Source organism: Arachis hypogaea, chromosome 18 (assembly GCF_003086295.3).
Source record: "Arachis hypogaea cultivar Tifrunner chromosome 18, arahy.Tifrunner.gnm2.J5K5, whole genome shotgun sequence".
Classification (NCBI taxonomy): Eukaryota; Viridiplantae; Streptophyta; class Magnoliopsida; order Fabales; family Fabaceae; genus Arachis; species Arachis hypogaea.
The window spans coordinates 57,657,904-57,672,622 of record NC_092053.1 but is presented as its reverse complement, the minus strand read 5'-3'; the positions used below and the strand labels follow the sequence as shown (position 1 = coordinate 57,672,622).

At 32.6% G+C, this 14,719-nt stretch overlaps 1 non-coding gene across 1 annotated transcript; it reads left to right on the top strand.

The window, feature by feature from the left end:
* Positions 1 to 977: 977 nt before the first annotated feature.
* Positions 978 to 1,085, top strand: LOC112774727 (small nucleolar RNA R71). The gene has a single exon (XR_003189192.1). It is a non-coding gene; the product is annotated as a small nucleolar RNA R71 (small nucleolar RNA).
* The last annotated feature ends 13,634 nt before the right edge of the window (positions 1,086 to 14,719 follow it).

Here is a 14,719-nt window from a genome sequence, read left to right as displayed (position 1 = left end):
TGCTCTTCAGTAACACCCTCATTCTCTTCAGAAGAAGAATACTCATCAGAGCTCATGAAGGGCATAAGGAGGTTCAATGGAATCTCTATGGTCTCTAGATGAGCCTCAGATTCCTTTGGTTCCTCAAAGGGAAACTCCTTGTTGATCACTGGACGTCGCAGGAGGTCTTCCTCACTGGGATTCACGTCCTCTCCCTCCCTTGTAGGTTCGGCCATGATGGTTAAATCGATGGCCTTGCACTCTCTTTTTGGATTCTCTTCTGTATTGCTTGGGAGAGTACTAAGAGGAGTTTCAGTGACTCTTTTACTCAGCTGGCCCACTTGTGCCTCCAAATTTCTAATGGAGGACCTTGTTTCATTCATGAAACTTAAAGTGGCCTTAGATAGATTAGAGACTATATTTGCTAAGCTAGATGGATTCTGCTTAGAATTCTCTGTCTGTTGCTGACTGGATGATGGAAAAGGCTTGCTATTGCTAAACCTGTTTCTTCCACCATTATTAAAGCCTTGTTGAGGCTTTTGTTGATCTTTCCATGAGAAATTTGGATGATTTCTCCATGAGGGATTATAGGAGTTTCCATAGGATTCACCCATGTAATTCACCTCTGCTATTGCAGGGTTCTCAGGATCATAAGCTTCTTTTTCAGAAGATGCCTCTTTAGTACTGTTGGATGATTCCTTCAATCCATTCAGACTTTGAGAGATCATATTGACTTGCTGAGTCAATATTTTATTCTGAGCCAATATGGCATTCAGAGTATCAATTTCAAGAATTCCCTTCCTCATATGTGTCCCATTATTCACAGGATTTCTTTCAGAAGTGTACATGAACTGGTTATTTGCAACCATGTCAATGAGCTCTTGAGCTTCTGCAGGCGTTTTCTTTAGGTGAATGGATCCACCTACAGAATGGTCCAATGACATCTTAGATAGTTCAGACAGACCATCATAGAAGATATCCAGGATGGTCCATTCTGAAAGCATGTCAGAAGGACACCTTTTGGTCAGTTCCTTGTATCTCTCCCAAGCTTCATAGAAGGATTCACCTTCCTTTTGTCTGAAGGTTTGAACATCCACTCTAAGCTTGCTAAGCTTTTGAGGAGGAAAGAACTTGGCTAAGAAAGCCGTGACCAGCTTATCCCAAGAGTTCAGGCTGTCTTTAGGTTGAGAGTCCAACCAAATTCTAGCTCTGTCTCTTACAGCAAATGGGAAAAGCATAAGCCTGTAGACCTCAGGATCAACCCCATTGGTCTTAACAGTATCACAGATTTGCAAGAATCCAGTTAAGAACTGAAAAGGATCTTCAGATGGAAGTCCATGAAACTTGCAGTTCTGTTGCATCAGAGAAACTAATTGAGGTTTAAGCTCAAAGTTGTTTGCTCCAATGGCAGGAATTGAGATGCTTCTTCCATGTAAATTGGAATTTGGTGCAGTAAAGTCACCAAGCATCTTCCTTGCATTGTTATTATTTTCGGCCATGTTTTCTTCTTTTTCGAAAATTTCTGTCAGATCTTCTCCAGAGAGTTGTGCTTTAGCTTCCCTTAGCTTCCTCTTTAGAGTCCTTTCAGGTTCAGGATCAGCTTCAACAAGAATGTTCTTATCCTTGTTCCTGCTCATATGAAAAAGAAGAAAACAGAAAAGAAAATATGGAATCCTCTATGTCACAGTATAGAGATTCCTGTATGTGAGTATAAGAATAGAAGAATAGAAGAAGAGAAATTCGAACACCAAGAGGAAGAGAGGGTTTGAATTTTGAGATGAAGAGAAGTGTTAGTAAATAAATAAATAATTAGAAGGAGATGAGAGAGAGGGAATTTTGAAAATTAATTAAATTAAAAATAAAATTTAAAGTTAAATTTCAAAAATTAAAATTAAAATCAAATTAAATTAAAAACTAAAACAATTAGTTAATAAAAAGAAAGAATTTTGAAAAAGAGGGAAAGGATTTTCGAAAATTAGAGAGAGAATTAATTAGGTAGTTTTGAAAAAGATATGATTGAAATAGTAAACTTTTTAAAATCAATTAAAAAGTTAAGTGGTTAATTGAAAAAGATTTGAAATTCAATTTTGAAAAGATAAGAGGTTAGAAAAGATTTTGAAATTGATTTTGAAAAAGATGTGATTGAAACTTATTTTGAAAAAGATTTGAAAAAGAGATTTAAAAAGATTTAATTTTGAAAATTAAAGTTGATTACTTGACTAACAAGAAACTAAAAAGATATGATTCTAGAGTTTAAAGATTGAACCTTTCTTACTAGGCAAGTAACAAACTTAAAATTTTTGAATCAATCACATTAATTGTTAGTGAGATTTTCGAAAATATGAAATAGAAGTAAGAAAAAGATTTTTTTTGAAAATCATTTGGAAATTTTCGAAAATTATGAAAGAAAATTGAAAAAGATTTGATTTTTGAAAAAGATTTGAAAAAGATAGAATTTTTAAATTGAAAATTTGATTTGACTCATAAGAAACAACTAGATTTTTAAAAATTTTTGAAAAAGTCAACTCAAATTTTCGAATTTTATGAGAAGAAAAAGAGAAAGATATTTTTTTGATTTTTGAATTTTTAATGATGAAAGAGAAAAACATCAAAAAGACTCAATGCATGAAAATTTTGGATCAAAACATGTGATGCATGCAAGAACACTATGAATGTCAAGATGAACACCAAGAACACTTTGAATGTCAAGATGAACATCAAGAACTTATTTTTGAAAAATTTTCAAGAAAAGAAAACATGCAAGACATCAAACTTAAAAATTTTTATTCTTTAGACATTAATGATTCAAGAATGCATATGAAAAACAAGAAAAGACACAAAACAAGAAAATATGAAGATCAAACAAGAAGACTGGCCAAGAACAACTTGAAGATCATGAAGAATGTAATGCATAAAATTTTTGAAAATAATTTTTGGAAAATTAAAAAGATGCAATTGACACCAAACTTAAAACTTGACTCTAGACTCAAACAACAAACACAAAATAATTTTTTGGTTTTATGATTTTATTAATTTTTTTATTTTTTGAAAATTAATTGGAAAAAACGAAAAAGAAGAAATTATTATATTTTTTTCTTTTTTTTTGGATTTTTAAAAATTTATTTTTTAGAAAAAAGAAAACAAGGAAAAAAATTTTGAAAAATTTTTGAAAACTTTTTGAAATCAAAATAAAAATTGGAACAAGAAGAAAATTACCTAATCTGAGCAACAAGATGAACCGTCAGTTGTCCAAACTCGAACAATCCCCGGCAACGGCGCCAAAAACTTGGTGCACGAAATCGTGATCGTTCATTCCTTGGTAACGGCGCTAAAAACTTAATACGCACGTTCATAATTTTAGTTCTTTTTCACAATTTCGATACAACTAACAAGCAAGTGCACTGGGTTGTCCAAGTAATAAACCTTACGTGAGTAAGGGTCGATCCCACGGAGATTGTCGGCTTGAAGCAAGCTATGGTCACCTTGTAAATCTCAGTCAAGCGGATTCAAATGGTTATGGAGATTTAATAATAAAAAGATAAATAAAACGTAAAATAAAGATAGAGGTACTTATGTAATTTATTGGTGAGAATTTCAGATAAGCGTATAGAGATGCTTTCGTTCCTCTGAACCTCTACTTTCCTGTTGTCTTCATCCAATCATTCCTACTCCTTTCCATGGCAAGCTTCATGTAGGGCATCACCGTTGTCAATGGCTACATCCCATCCTCTCTGTGAAAATGGTCCAATGTGCTGTCACTGCATGGCTAATCATCTGTCGGTTTTCGATCATACTAGAATAGGATTTACTATCCTTTTGCGTCTGTCACTACGCCCAGCACTCGCGAGTTTGAAGCTCGTCACAGCCATCCCTTCCCAGATCCTACTCAGAATATCCCAGACAAGGTTTAGACTTTCCGGATCTCAGGAATGGCCATCCATGGGTTCTAACTTATACCACGAAGACTCTAATATCTCGGACTCGGTCCTTTGTATTAGATATCTAAGAGATACTCATTCTAGCTTGTTTGCATGTAGAACTGAAGTGTTTGTCAGGCACGCATTCATAAGTGAGAATGATGATGAGCGTCACATAATCATCACATTCATCATGTTCTTGGGGGCGAATGGATATCTTAGAATAGGAATAAGCTTGAATTGAATAGAAAAACAATAGTACTTTGCATTAATTCATGAGGAACAGCAGAGCTCCACACTTTAATCTATGGTGTGTAGAAACTCTACCGTTGAAAATACATAAGTGATAATAGAGTTCATTGGTCTCGGCCCCAGAGGGGGAACCAGAAGAACCAACCTCTGAATATAGTAGTAAAAAGTCTTTTTTAAACTAAACTAGTTACTAGGGTTTACAGAAATGAGTAAATGATGCAGAAATCCACTTCCGGGGCCCACTTGGTGTGTGCTTGGGCTGAGCATTGAGCTTTACACGTGTAGAGGCCCTTCTTGGAGTTGAACGCCAGTTTATAACCTGTTTTTGGCGTTTAACTCCACTTTGCAACCTGTTTCTGGCGTTTAACTCCAGAATGCAGCATGGAACTGGCGTTGAACGCCAGTTTCAGTCATCTAAACTCGGACAAAGTATGGACTATTATATATTGCTGGAAAGCCCTGGATGTCTACTTTCCAGCGCAATTGAGAGCGCGCCATTTGCAGTTTTGTAACTCCAGAAAATCCACTTTGAGTGTAGGGAGGTCAGAATCCAACAGCATCTGTAGTCCTTCTTCAACCTCTGAATCTGATTTTTGCTCAAGTCCCTCAATTTCAGCAAAAAAATTTCTGAAATCACAGAAAAACACACAAACTCATAGTAAAGTCCAGAAATGTGATTTTTTAATTAAAAACTAATAAAAATATACTAAAAACTAAATAAATCATACTAAAAACTATGTAAAAACAATGTCAAAAAGCGTATAAATTATCCGCTCATCATGCACTGAGGATGGGTCTGGTTGAGTGTCAGGGAAGAGAGATGTATGATTTGAGAAATTGATGAGCTAAGGAGTTCAAAATGGAACTTAAGAAAATGATGACTGTTGTGGCGAGTATGAGTGGGAGTGTGCTATGAGGAGTGGCCTCTGATTTTGATTACGTGATTATTTTATGCTTTGCTATCCGTTGTAGGGGCTGTGGCAGTATCCCGCCTACGTTCGGATGAGAGGCCTAAAACTAAACTTCTCACTCATATTGATTGCTCCAGAGGAAGGTGGTAGGGCACGCTCCCTCGGAATGTTTCCCTCTGAAATAAGAAGGTGGTAGGGCACGCTCCCTCGGAATTTTCCTCCTGAGCATGGGTTTCTCTCTGATTGCAAGGTAGTAGGGCACTAACCCACGGAATCATGCGACAACCAGAGGATGGTGGTAGGGCATGCTCCCTCGGAATATTTCCCTCTGAAAGGAGAAGGTGGTAGGGCACTCTCCCTCGGAATTTTCCTCTTTATGCGCAATAGAGAGACTAATCTGGGAGTTGTCGACCGGATTTGCTGTCGAGTTTGGCACGATAACCGACTTGTGATATCACAACCAAATAGTGGTAGACATTCATCGTGTGTATCTTCTATATACTTGCTTGCTTTGTTTACTTGAGTTTGCCTAATTTTATAACATGCTTACTTGCTTCTTGAATTACTTGCTATAAATGAATTCTATCTGTGTTTTACTTGTCTGCATTACTTGTGATTGTCTGATGATAGGAGATTAGGTAGGGGTGGCGATGGGATCGCACGGAGGTTAGGCTAGTGAGAGCTGTGGGATACAGCGGTGTGATTAGCATTAGTTAGAAACCCCCTAAGTTTAGATGACCCGATTTATGGTTTAAGTCCTTTATTTATTTATTGATGTTAAGTTTGAATATCCGTATGTGATGTGAAGTTCTAGGATTGCCTTCGGCGTCCCGGAGCCTTACATCTTACATCATTGGGCACTGTTACCATACTGAGAACCTCCGATTCTCATACCATATTTCTGTTGTGTTTTTCAGATGCAGGTCGCAACCCACCTCAGTGAGTTGTTTGGTTGGTGACCGAAGCGGAGGATCCGGATACCTTTTGAGTCTCTTTGATTTGTTTTGTTTATTTATATATATCTCTCACTTTTGTATTTTTATTTGTCCTAGAGGCTTGTATTAGAGAGAGAACAAAACTTGTATAAGCCATTTTAAACTTCAGTTCCTCCTTATCTGTATATTTGGCTAGCCGGCTTAAACTCCGCGAGCCATGGCTAGTTTCCTATGATATTACACTATTATACCATTATTTTGTTTATATCACATCTATTCCTTGTGCTTAAGTTAGACGCTTCATTAGTTCATTTTGTGCTTTTAAATCCTGTTTTTGAACTTTATCCTTCATCAGGCTTCTAGATAATATTATTCCTTCTATATATCATATGTATGAGATTAGAACTGTCATAATCCTTGATTAATCTTTGTTTTACGACGCGAGGTAAAGCTTAGGCTAATTGGGGTGTTACAGATTTTTTCACTCCTTCTCTTACTCTCTGCGACACCATTTCTGGAAAGAAGTAGAAACTAGTGATGGATTAGCTCTACTTTAAATCAATGGCTTAAAGTGTTACTTGGAGCCAAAGCACCTTATCAAAGGTGTGGATTTGGGATTGTCACTGAGAAGACATCTTTTTGATGCTCTGTGGACCTCGGTCAAAGCAAATGAATCAGTTTCAAAATTTCTAATTTTGGGAATGATTGAAGAAAAAGGAGGCACGATTTTTGAGATCTCAAAGTCCAAGGAGTTGACTGGAGAGAAACCCTATCTGGCTCTCAGCACAAGGTACAAAAAGAAAATTTCTTCTCTGTTTTGGAGAAGGAGAAAGAACCAGAATCTGAGTTGCATTGAGAGCATTCCCTGTAAGTGCTCAACGCTTTGGACTGTGTTACTACATCAAAGAAACATACTGCTAAAATGAAGAACTATCATAGAGAAGTTATGAAATTGGTTCATCTGATAGCTGAAAGGCTGTGATCAACATCTCCTTCATGGTTTATTGTTCCATTATTCTATTTCAATGTTTATCTTTCTCTGTTTTCTCTTGAGTGGAAAAAGGCATAAATGTGAGGCATTTGAAAAAGCCAAATAGAGAGAAAAGGCAAAGAGAGGAACTTGGAGAGAAAAGCCAAAGTTGATTTCAGATTTCTATTTGTTTGTATTTTAATTTTGCATTTTGTATCTGATGTATCCCTTGCTAAGTTGGGTAAGCACTTAGTGTATTGAGAGTCTAGGATGTTGCCTAGCCAAATCAAGTTTATGTTGAAGTTTGGTTTGTCCCAGATAGGATTATGTTGAGTCATAGGGAATTGATGTTTGTAACACTTGAAAGTATAGTGAAAATTCCACCAACGTTGTGGTGGAGACTAGAAGTAGGTTGCATTGCACAGAGCGATTGAACCAGAATATATGCTAGTGCCATTTTCTTCTTTTCTGCACTATTTTGTCTCTCTGCGACTTATGAGACAAAACTAAATTGTCTCCTGTACAATCCTTCACGCAGACAAACAGAAACAAATTTTCATTTCTTGGTTTTAAGGGTTAATCAATCAACTTAAAAGAAGGCCATAGATTCAACACCCCCTCCTTCTCTAAGCCATCAAGGACCTTCATATATGTATGACAAAAGTAGAGAAAACACACTAACACAAAAATTTTATTCCTTTACTTCTACATACACAAATATATGTGAGCATAATTTTTGGAGAAGAATTTTACAGTGTGCAAAGAGTTATGAAGGTGTTTTTTTAATTTAGATCATATACCCATATGTCAAAAAATTGACAGTAATTATTGGTCTTGATGTGGATAAACATAGCGCATTCGTATCATCAAAAGAGAAAATTATTTTTTACTAGCATATTCAGGTATTTGAATTTGATCTATATTATTCGAATAAAATTTAAGTACAAAACAGATCTTTAAGATTACTTTACTACTTCCGTTTCATATTATGAACACATAGTAATCCTACACTACAATTTGGTCGTGTTCAAACTTTAGGTCCCTCGTTTAATATGTAAAGAAAAAGTATAGGTAATTAACTCTACCTACAACTAACTTGAACAACTTTTTAAAAAATATGATTTTGGAATTCCAAAAACTAGGATTAGGTTCAAAAACATAAGCCACAAAAAATTAACTCCTACCGTGACCTCCGATTCCAATTACTCACTCAGCTGCGACTTCCTCTGCGTTCGCCCCCTCCATCGCATCTCTCGGCGGTGTTGGCCACTCATCATCCAACCTTGGTCACGAGTTAAGCCCGACATTCCATTTTTCCTCAGTGCTACTGACCAGCGCCGCACATAAACCTCCTTTGTGAACGCAGTACCACCACTGCATGCACGCAGCGCCCTCCTTCTACACACCACAACCTCTTTCCGCCTTACACACTCCCATTGCGAATGCCGCAACTTCCATTGTGAACACAACAACCTCCATCGAAAACGCCACTCGTCTGCCACTTTGTCGCCTGTCGTCGCGTTGCCCAGTCACGCACTAGTCGCCACCCACGGTCTCCTTTTTGTTTTCTACTAGGTTTTGAATGATATTTTTAATTAATTTTAGATGTTTCTCATGATAATTTAAATTTATGTTTTCTCTAAAGAGAAAATTCGAAAAAAAGGCCCAATTCCTTTTTTTTTCTTTGTTAATGAACTTCCTTTTTTTTATTAGTTAATTGTAGTTGACTGCATCCTTAATTAGTTACTTAATAGGATTGATATATAAAATAGATAAGGTTTGCATAAAAAAGAGTCTTCCATAGTAAAATGTCATTTCTTCTATTACTCGTTTATTTGATTATGACCGTAAAAAAGTGTGTGGAGTGTGATTTGCAAAAAAAAAAATAAATAAATAAACTTTTAAAAGTTTTACATTTAAAATCATTCTTATATAAAGTTTTTAGTGTAAAATTTTTAAAAAGATATATATAAAAAATTACTTTTCTAACCCCATGTCTCTTATGACTTATGAGGCAAATCAGGGCAAATTTGAAGTGATAGATAGGAACCCTCCCCAAGAAAAAAAAAAAAAAAAAAGGAAAAACCTTTAGTGAGTTTACAGTTGGGTTCAGATTTCATATGGAACATTTTGAAATGCCTAAGATTATACTTATAAAAGGAAAACTTTCTAACACCGTAACACAAAATCTAGAGAACTTCACGAACAACATAAAATTATCTAGTGGAAAAATGAGAACCAGCAAATTAAAGATGATGAATGGAAATATGGACGGACTCATTATTGTGATCTTGAGCGATGATTCGTAATTTATTTTTTAATTATTCTTTTAATATTAAAATAGATAAAAATTAAAATATATATTTTATTTTTTGAAAATATCAAAAGATAAAAAAATTTAAAATTTTATTATTTAAAAATTAAAAAATATTAAAAGATAAGAGAATGAATTAATACAACTTCTACTAATTTTTTATATTACCTTAACCTTTTGGTGAGTTAGTACAAAGGTCAAGCAATCTTTGTTGACGAAATCAATCAAATGTTGATTATTATTTGGAAAATTTTACTATGCTGAAGAAGGATTCATTTCTCAGGTGCTGAAGCATCCGTGTCAAATTAGGAGGATGTACGCGTATATTTTGCAGTATAAAAGTGACTTTAAATTTTGATAAGTGACAAATAATAGCTGCATAAATTGGATCCACAATAGCAGGCTTTGTCTAATAATTAACCTTAGAAAAATTATAATCATCTAATTAAGACATTAAAAAATTGTAGGTATAACATAATTTTTTAATGTTAACATAACCTTTTGGGCAATTTACGCAAGTAAATTGTTTGATCCCCAATATTACGCAAATACATTATTTCAGTTTTTAATACGCAAATGCATTGTTTCTACATACAGTCTACGATAACAATTGTTGTACGTGTAGTTAATTTGGGCCACATATAGTGAAAAAAAGTGTAGAATGGACTAAGAAATTAAAATTTTGAAAAAGTATGTAATGAGGTCCAAAATAAAAAGAGAAAAATTGAAAAAAAAATTAGAAAAGGTTCTCTGTCAGGAAAAAAAAAGAGAGAAACAAAAAGTTTATATTGATTTAGATCTATTATGGTAAATATCCACCATACAAGAAAGGTCAATGCTACTCAATATGCATGACACCCATTAATTATTTTCAACGTTCTATAATATTAGTGAAGTCCACCTGGTTATTTATAACGATTTTTATTTTATATTAGAGAGTGTATATAAAATGTTTGTTATGATGTGATAAATTTAATTTGTTACGACAGTAGAGTTGTTAAATTTGTGTAACAAACTTAAGTTAAAGATTAAAATTTTATAATTATATGATTTAAGATAGTGTAAAGTTAAATTTAGATTGTATGATAACTTAATATTTTGTTGAATGGTTTAAAATGTTCGTTTTAGTTATCTTAGATAATTTTTTAAGTTTAAGTTTATGGTAAAGGATGTAATGAGTAGTTGTTTGGATTTAGAACTTTATTATCATGATTGAGGATTTAAAATTGTGGTAGTTTAATTCATGGTTTATGGGTTATTGTATAGGATTTAAAGTGATAGCATTTATTGTTTTGATAGAAATGTAGGGTTTAGACATGTAGGGTCTAGGGTTTATATTTAAGGTTGATGATCTAGAAATTATAGTTGTGAATTTATGGTTTTTTGTTTTTTAAGATTTAGGGTTTACATGTTTGTTTGTGGGGTTGACGTATATACATCCCAAACAAAAAAACTATATATGTGAGAAACTAGTTTGGCAAATTCTAGATAAAAGGTGTGTTTAAGTTTCTTGAACGCATTTTTTTGTGTTTTTTAAGTTTTTCTGGTTTGACGAAGATGTGATTTTTCATCCTAAAGGTTTGTTTATTGAAGCAAGAAGTTATAGGTTCTGCGTTCACTTAATGTGTGTTTATATATTTGATTTTTTTGGTCGTAGTTGGTTCCAATAGTTTTTTCTATAAGACTTTTCATATTTGTTTCAAGTCATTTCATGTATTTCAAATTTTTTTACATTGTTATTGTTGTTTTTGATGTTATGATATTTTTTGTTGAATGTCTTATTGTAATTTTATTATAATATGAATTGTTAATCATGTTAAAAAGGACAAAGGAAATAAAAAAGTTATGAAACATAAGAGTAATAAGTAACAAAAATTTGTCGTGAAAAAACAAAATTAAGAAAAATGATAATTGGGAATACCAAAAAAACTAAAGAATATTTTTTTATTTGACATTGTAATATTTATCATTAGAAATCTTGTGCATGGTTTACTATTCTAATGTTTTGTAATATATACTATTGTAGGTATTAAAAATGATAAATTAAATAAAAAATTAAGCATAAATAATAATGGAAGCATAATTAGTAAAAAGTTAAAATTTACTAATAAGATTATTGAGAGTACTTAAAAAAAGTACTAAAATATGTTATTTTAAATGTTATTTTTAATGTAGTAAATGAAAATTATTTTATTATAATCTAAGTACTTAAAAAATGGTCAATTTTTATATGTTATTGTAAATTAATCAATAAATATGAACTTTTATTATAATAATAAAAAATTATTGCATTCTAAAATAGATAGTAATAAAAAAATATTATATAAAAACATATTAAAAAAGGTACAAAAAAAGATTAAATATAATTAAAAAGATGACATAATAATTTAATATAAAATTTTTTTAATAATTATCTATCTAGAGTGATTTTAAGTAATATTATCCAAACAATATTCATTTTAACAATTATGAATTTTAGCATAGAATAGCCAAACATAAATTTATGTATATGTGTTTATTGTATATTTTTATGTATAATGTTTAGTAATTATTGTGTTGGAAGTAATAATTAAGTGTTGTAAATTAGTTGTAGGTAGAATAATATTTTTCGTCTATGTACATGATATATTAATGACAATTCGTGTTTTGTATTTTTTTAATGTACAACTCTTCTATAGAACAATAATTACATAGAATTATGCTATGTGTACATTGAAATCAGCTATGTGAATAAGATACATGTTATAATATAAATACACGTTAAAACTAAATTAAATCACACATATATTTATACGCAAATACATTGGTGACTAATTTTAGTGGCTGATTTGGTACGCAAATAGTATTTTTGAATTAAATAAGATGAACTTAAGTTTGTTTGAATAAAATAGTCTTGAAAAGTTATTATTATTATTATTATTATTATTATTATCATTATTATTATTATTATTATTATTATTATTATTATTATTATTATTATTATTATTATTAATTGGTAATATTAGTATAAAAAATATATTGATTATTATAATAAATTTAATTATTCTTAATATTTTAAGTAGTTACAAAATATGTAATGTAAATTTTTTAATAAATTTCAAAGTCAATAATTAGATATTAAGAATAATTAGAACTTAGTACGCTAAAGGTAAGTATATTATTACTATTACTATCACATAATGTAAAATATTTTATGTTTTTTTGAAAATATTTAATATAAATTTTTTATATATTTTGTGATTAATGAAAAAAGAATAAAAACAAATAATTTATATTTTAATAATAATAAATATATTTTATACAACTATCTAGACTACTAGATAATAATATTAATAATAATATAAAGTTTGTATTACTATTAATGTAAAAAATTTTAAATTAATCATGAAATGTAATAAAAAACTTCTAATTAAATAGTTTTATAACAAGTGAAAAAATAAAAAATATTTAAAATATGACCATAACAATAAGTATGTATTGTGTATGATTTTTCTTTTTTTAACCACTAAAATAATTATCACTAATTTATATATAAAGGTGATGACTAAAATGTATTTTAATAATATAAGAGATATAACGTTAAATGAAATTGCTTAGTGGAGTCTGCAAAAATTAATTTATTGCTAATTTGAAATAAGGTTAGTATTATTTCTCCTGGTTAGCCATTGGCACGTGATCGATGGGATTAGTTGCTACAGGATAGATTCTAAAGCTGGCTGATATATACATCTGGTCACTTTAGGAATTTCTAAGAGGTCTAGTGAGTTCTACCTAATATCTTGGGGAGTTGTGCGTGAGAAATTTAAATTAAATATAATATAGTAGTGTAAGAAGGAAAATATTAAATGCCAATGCAGGTTACTGGTGAGGAATTTAATATTAAGTATTATTTAATTACCATTACAATTTTGTCTCATGTTACATGGATTGAATGATGCCCCTTGCTGCAAATGAAAAGCATGCATTATTCCCTCCCTATATAAAATGCGTGCATGGAACTCATTTTTGAAGAGCTAGAGTGAAAAAGAGTTGCACTCATGGAGAATGGGAGGAAACGCTTCTATGTTGTGAAGAGGGGCTGCCGGCCAGGTATCTACACCAAGTAGGAAGACGCACAGCTTCAAGTGGAGGGGTTTAGCGACAACGAACACAAAAGTTTTTGTTACAAGAGTGATGCGGAGGATTGGCTTGGTCAGATCTAAGAAGATCTGAATGATGAAGAGCACAGGCCACATCGTCCAGAGTTGGGGCTAGATGGTTTGGTTGTTCCACTTCAAAGTCTGAAAATGGCCGAGGCGTTGTTGATAGGTGGTGTTGATAGTTGCGACTCTTGGGCGTCCAATTCGGAGACTGGTAAGTTGGTGCGTTTATGTTCTTTCATGTTTACATGGCCTGATCTTGATGGCGTTGTTAAGCATTATTCAAATTTTGGAGTGTAGAGCTTGATGTCATGCCAGAGTTAGATCGAACAGAGTTTGTTTACATCGAGGGCATGGCACAAATGCTCATTTGAACATGTGGCCAACTTCAAGTTAGGCCTCCTATCTTTCTGAAGTGTGATAATGTCATGAGGCAGGGAAGGTGCCTTGCTTCTTTTAGTGTTGTAGTTCATCAGCCATACAAGGGTGCAAGAATTATTGCCAACGAACGATTGTCGATTACAGAAAGCCGAGGTAGAGAAGACATTGCTTTTGTGGCCCTTGAGCCATTGTTGTCAGAAACGCAATTGAAGATCTTTGACTTTAACTATCAAGTTGTTCTTAGGTCCCAACAACGGGTGCATCAGTTGCGGCGTGAAGCTAACATGCCCTTGTCGAAATTGTTGATGGTCCTTGAAAAGGAGAATGCAGAGCTGAGGCAAATGGTAGCCATGTATGGTGATATGTATCGGCATTAGGATATATTGTTTAGTGTTGAAGCATGGGGGAAGGTATATTTGTGTGTGGTTTAGGGTTCGCATTTAGTTTTTTCCCATAATGAATGATGTTCTCATGTTCGGTTAATACAGTGTTTGGGTCAGTTGAAGGATCTAATGTGAACTAAGTTGTGTTTTAAAACGATGATTCAATGCTGCATCATGAGGTAATGACAATTCTTAATTACTAGGTTCGGCTGTTTCTGATTAAAGTCTAGTGTCACAGTGTAAGCATATCGCATATTCCGATCCTTGGGCAGAGTTTATTACTGTAAGTTAAGAGGAGAATACAATACTATGAATATATTTTTATGGTCAAATTCAGAAGAGGAATGCTACCTAATCTATTCATTCAATGGTCCATATGGATTTAGAGTTCATGAACACAAAGAAAACGTTGCTGGGAATGTGATGATGATTGGAATAAAAGTAAATTGATTGCTTTTATATTTTGGGCTTCTAGTTTGTTCAAATTAAGATCTTTATTTACTATAACCAATCTTCTAAATTATTCTAGCTTGTTGCA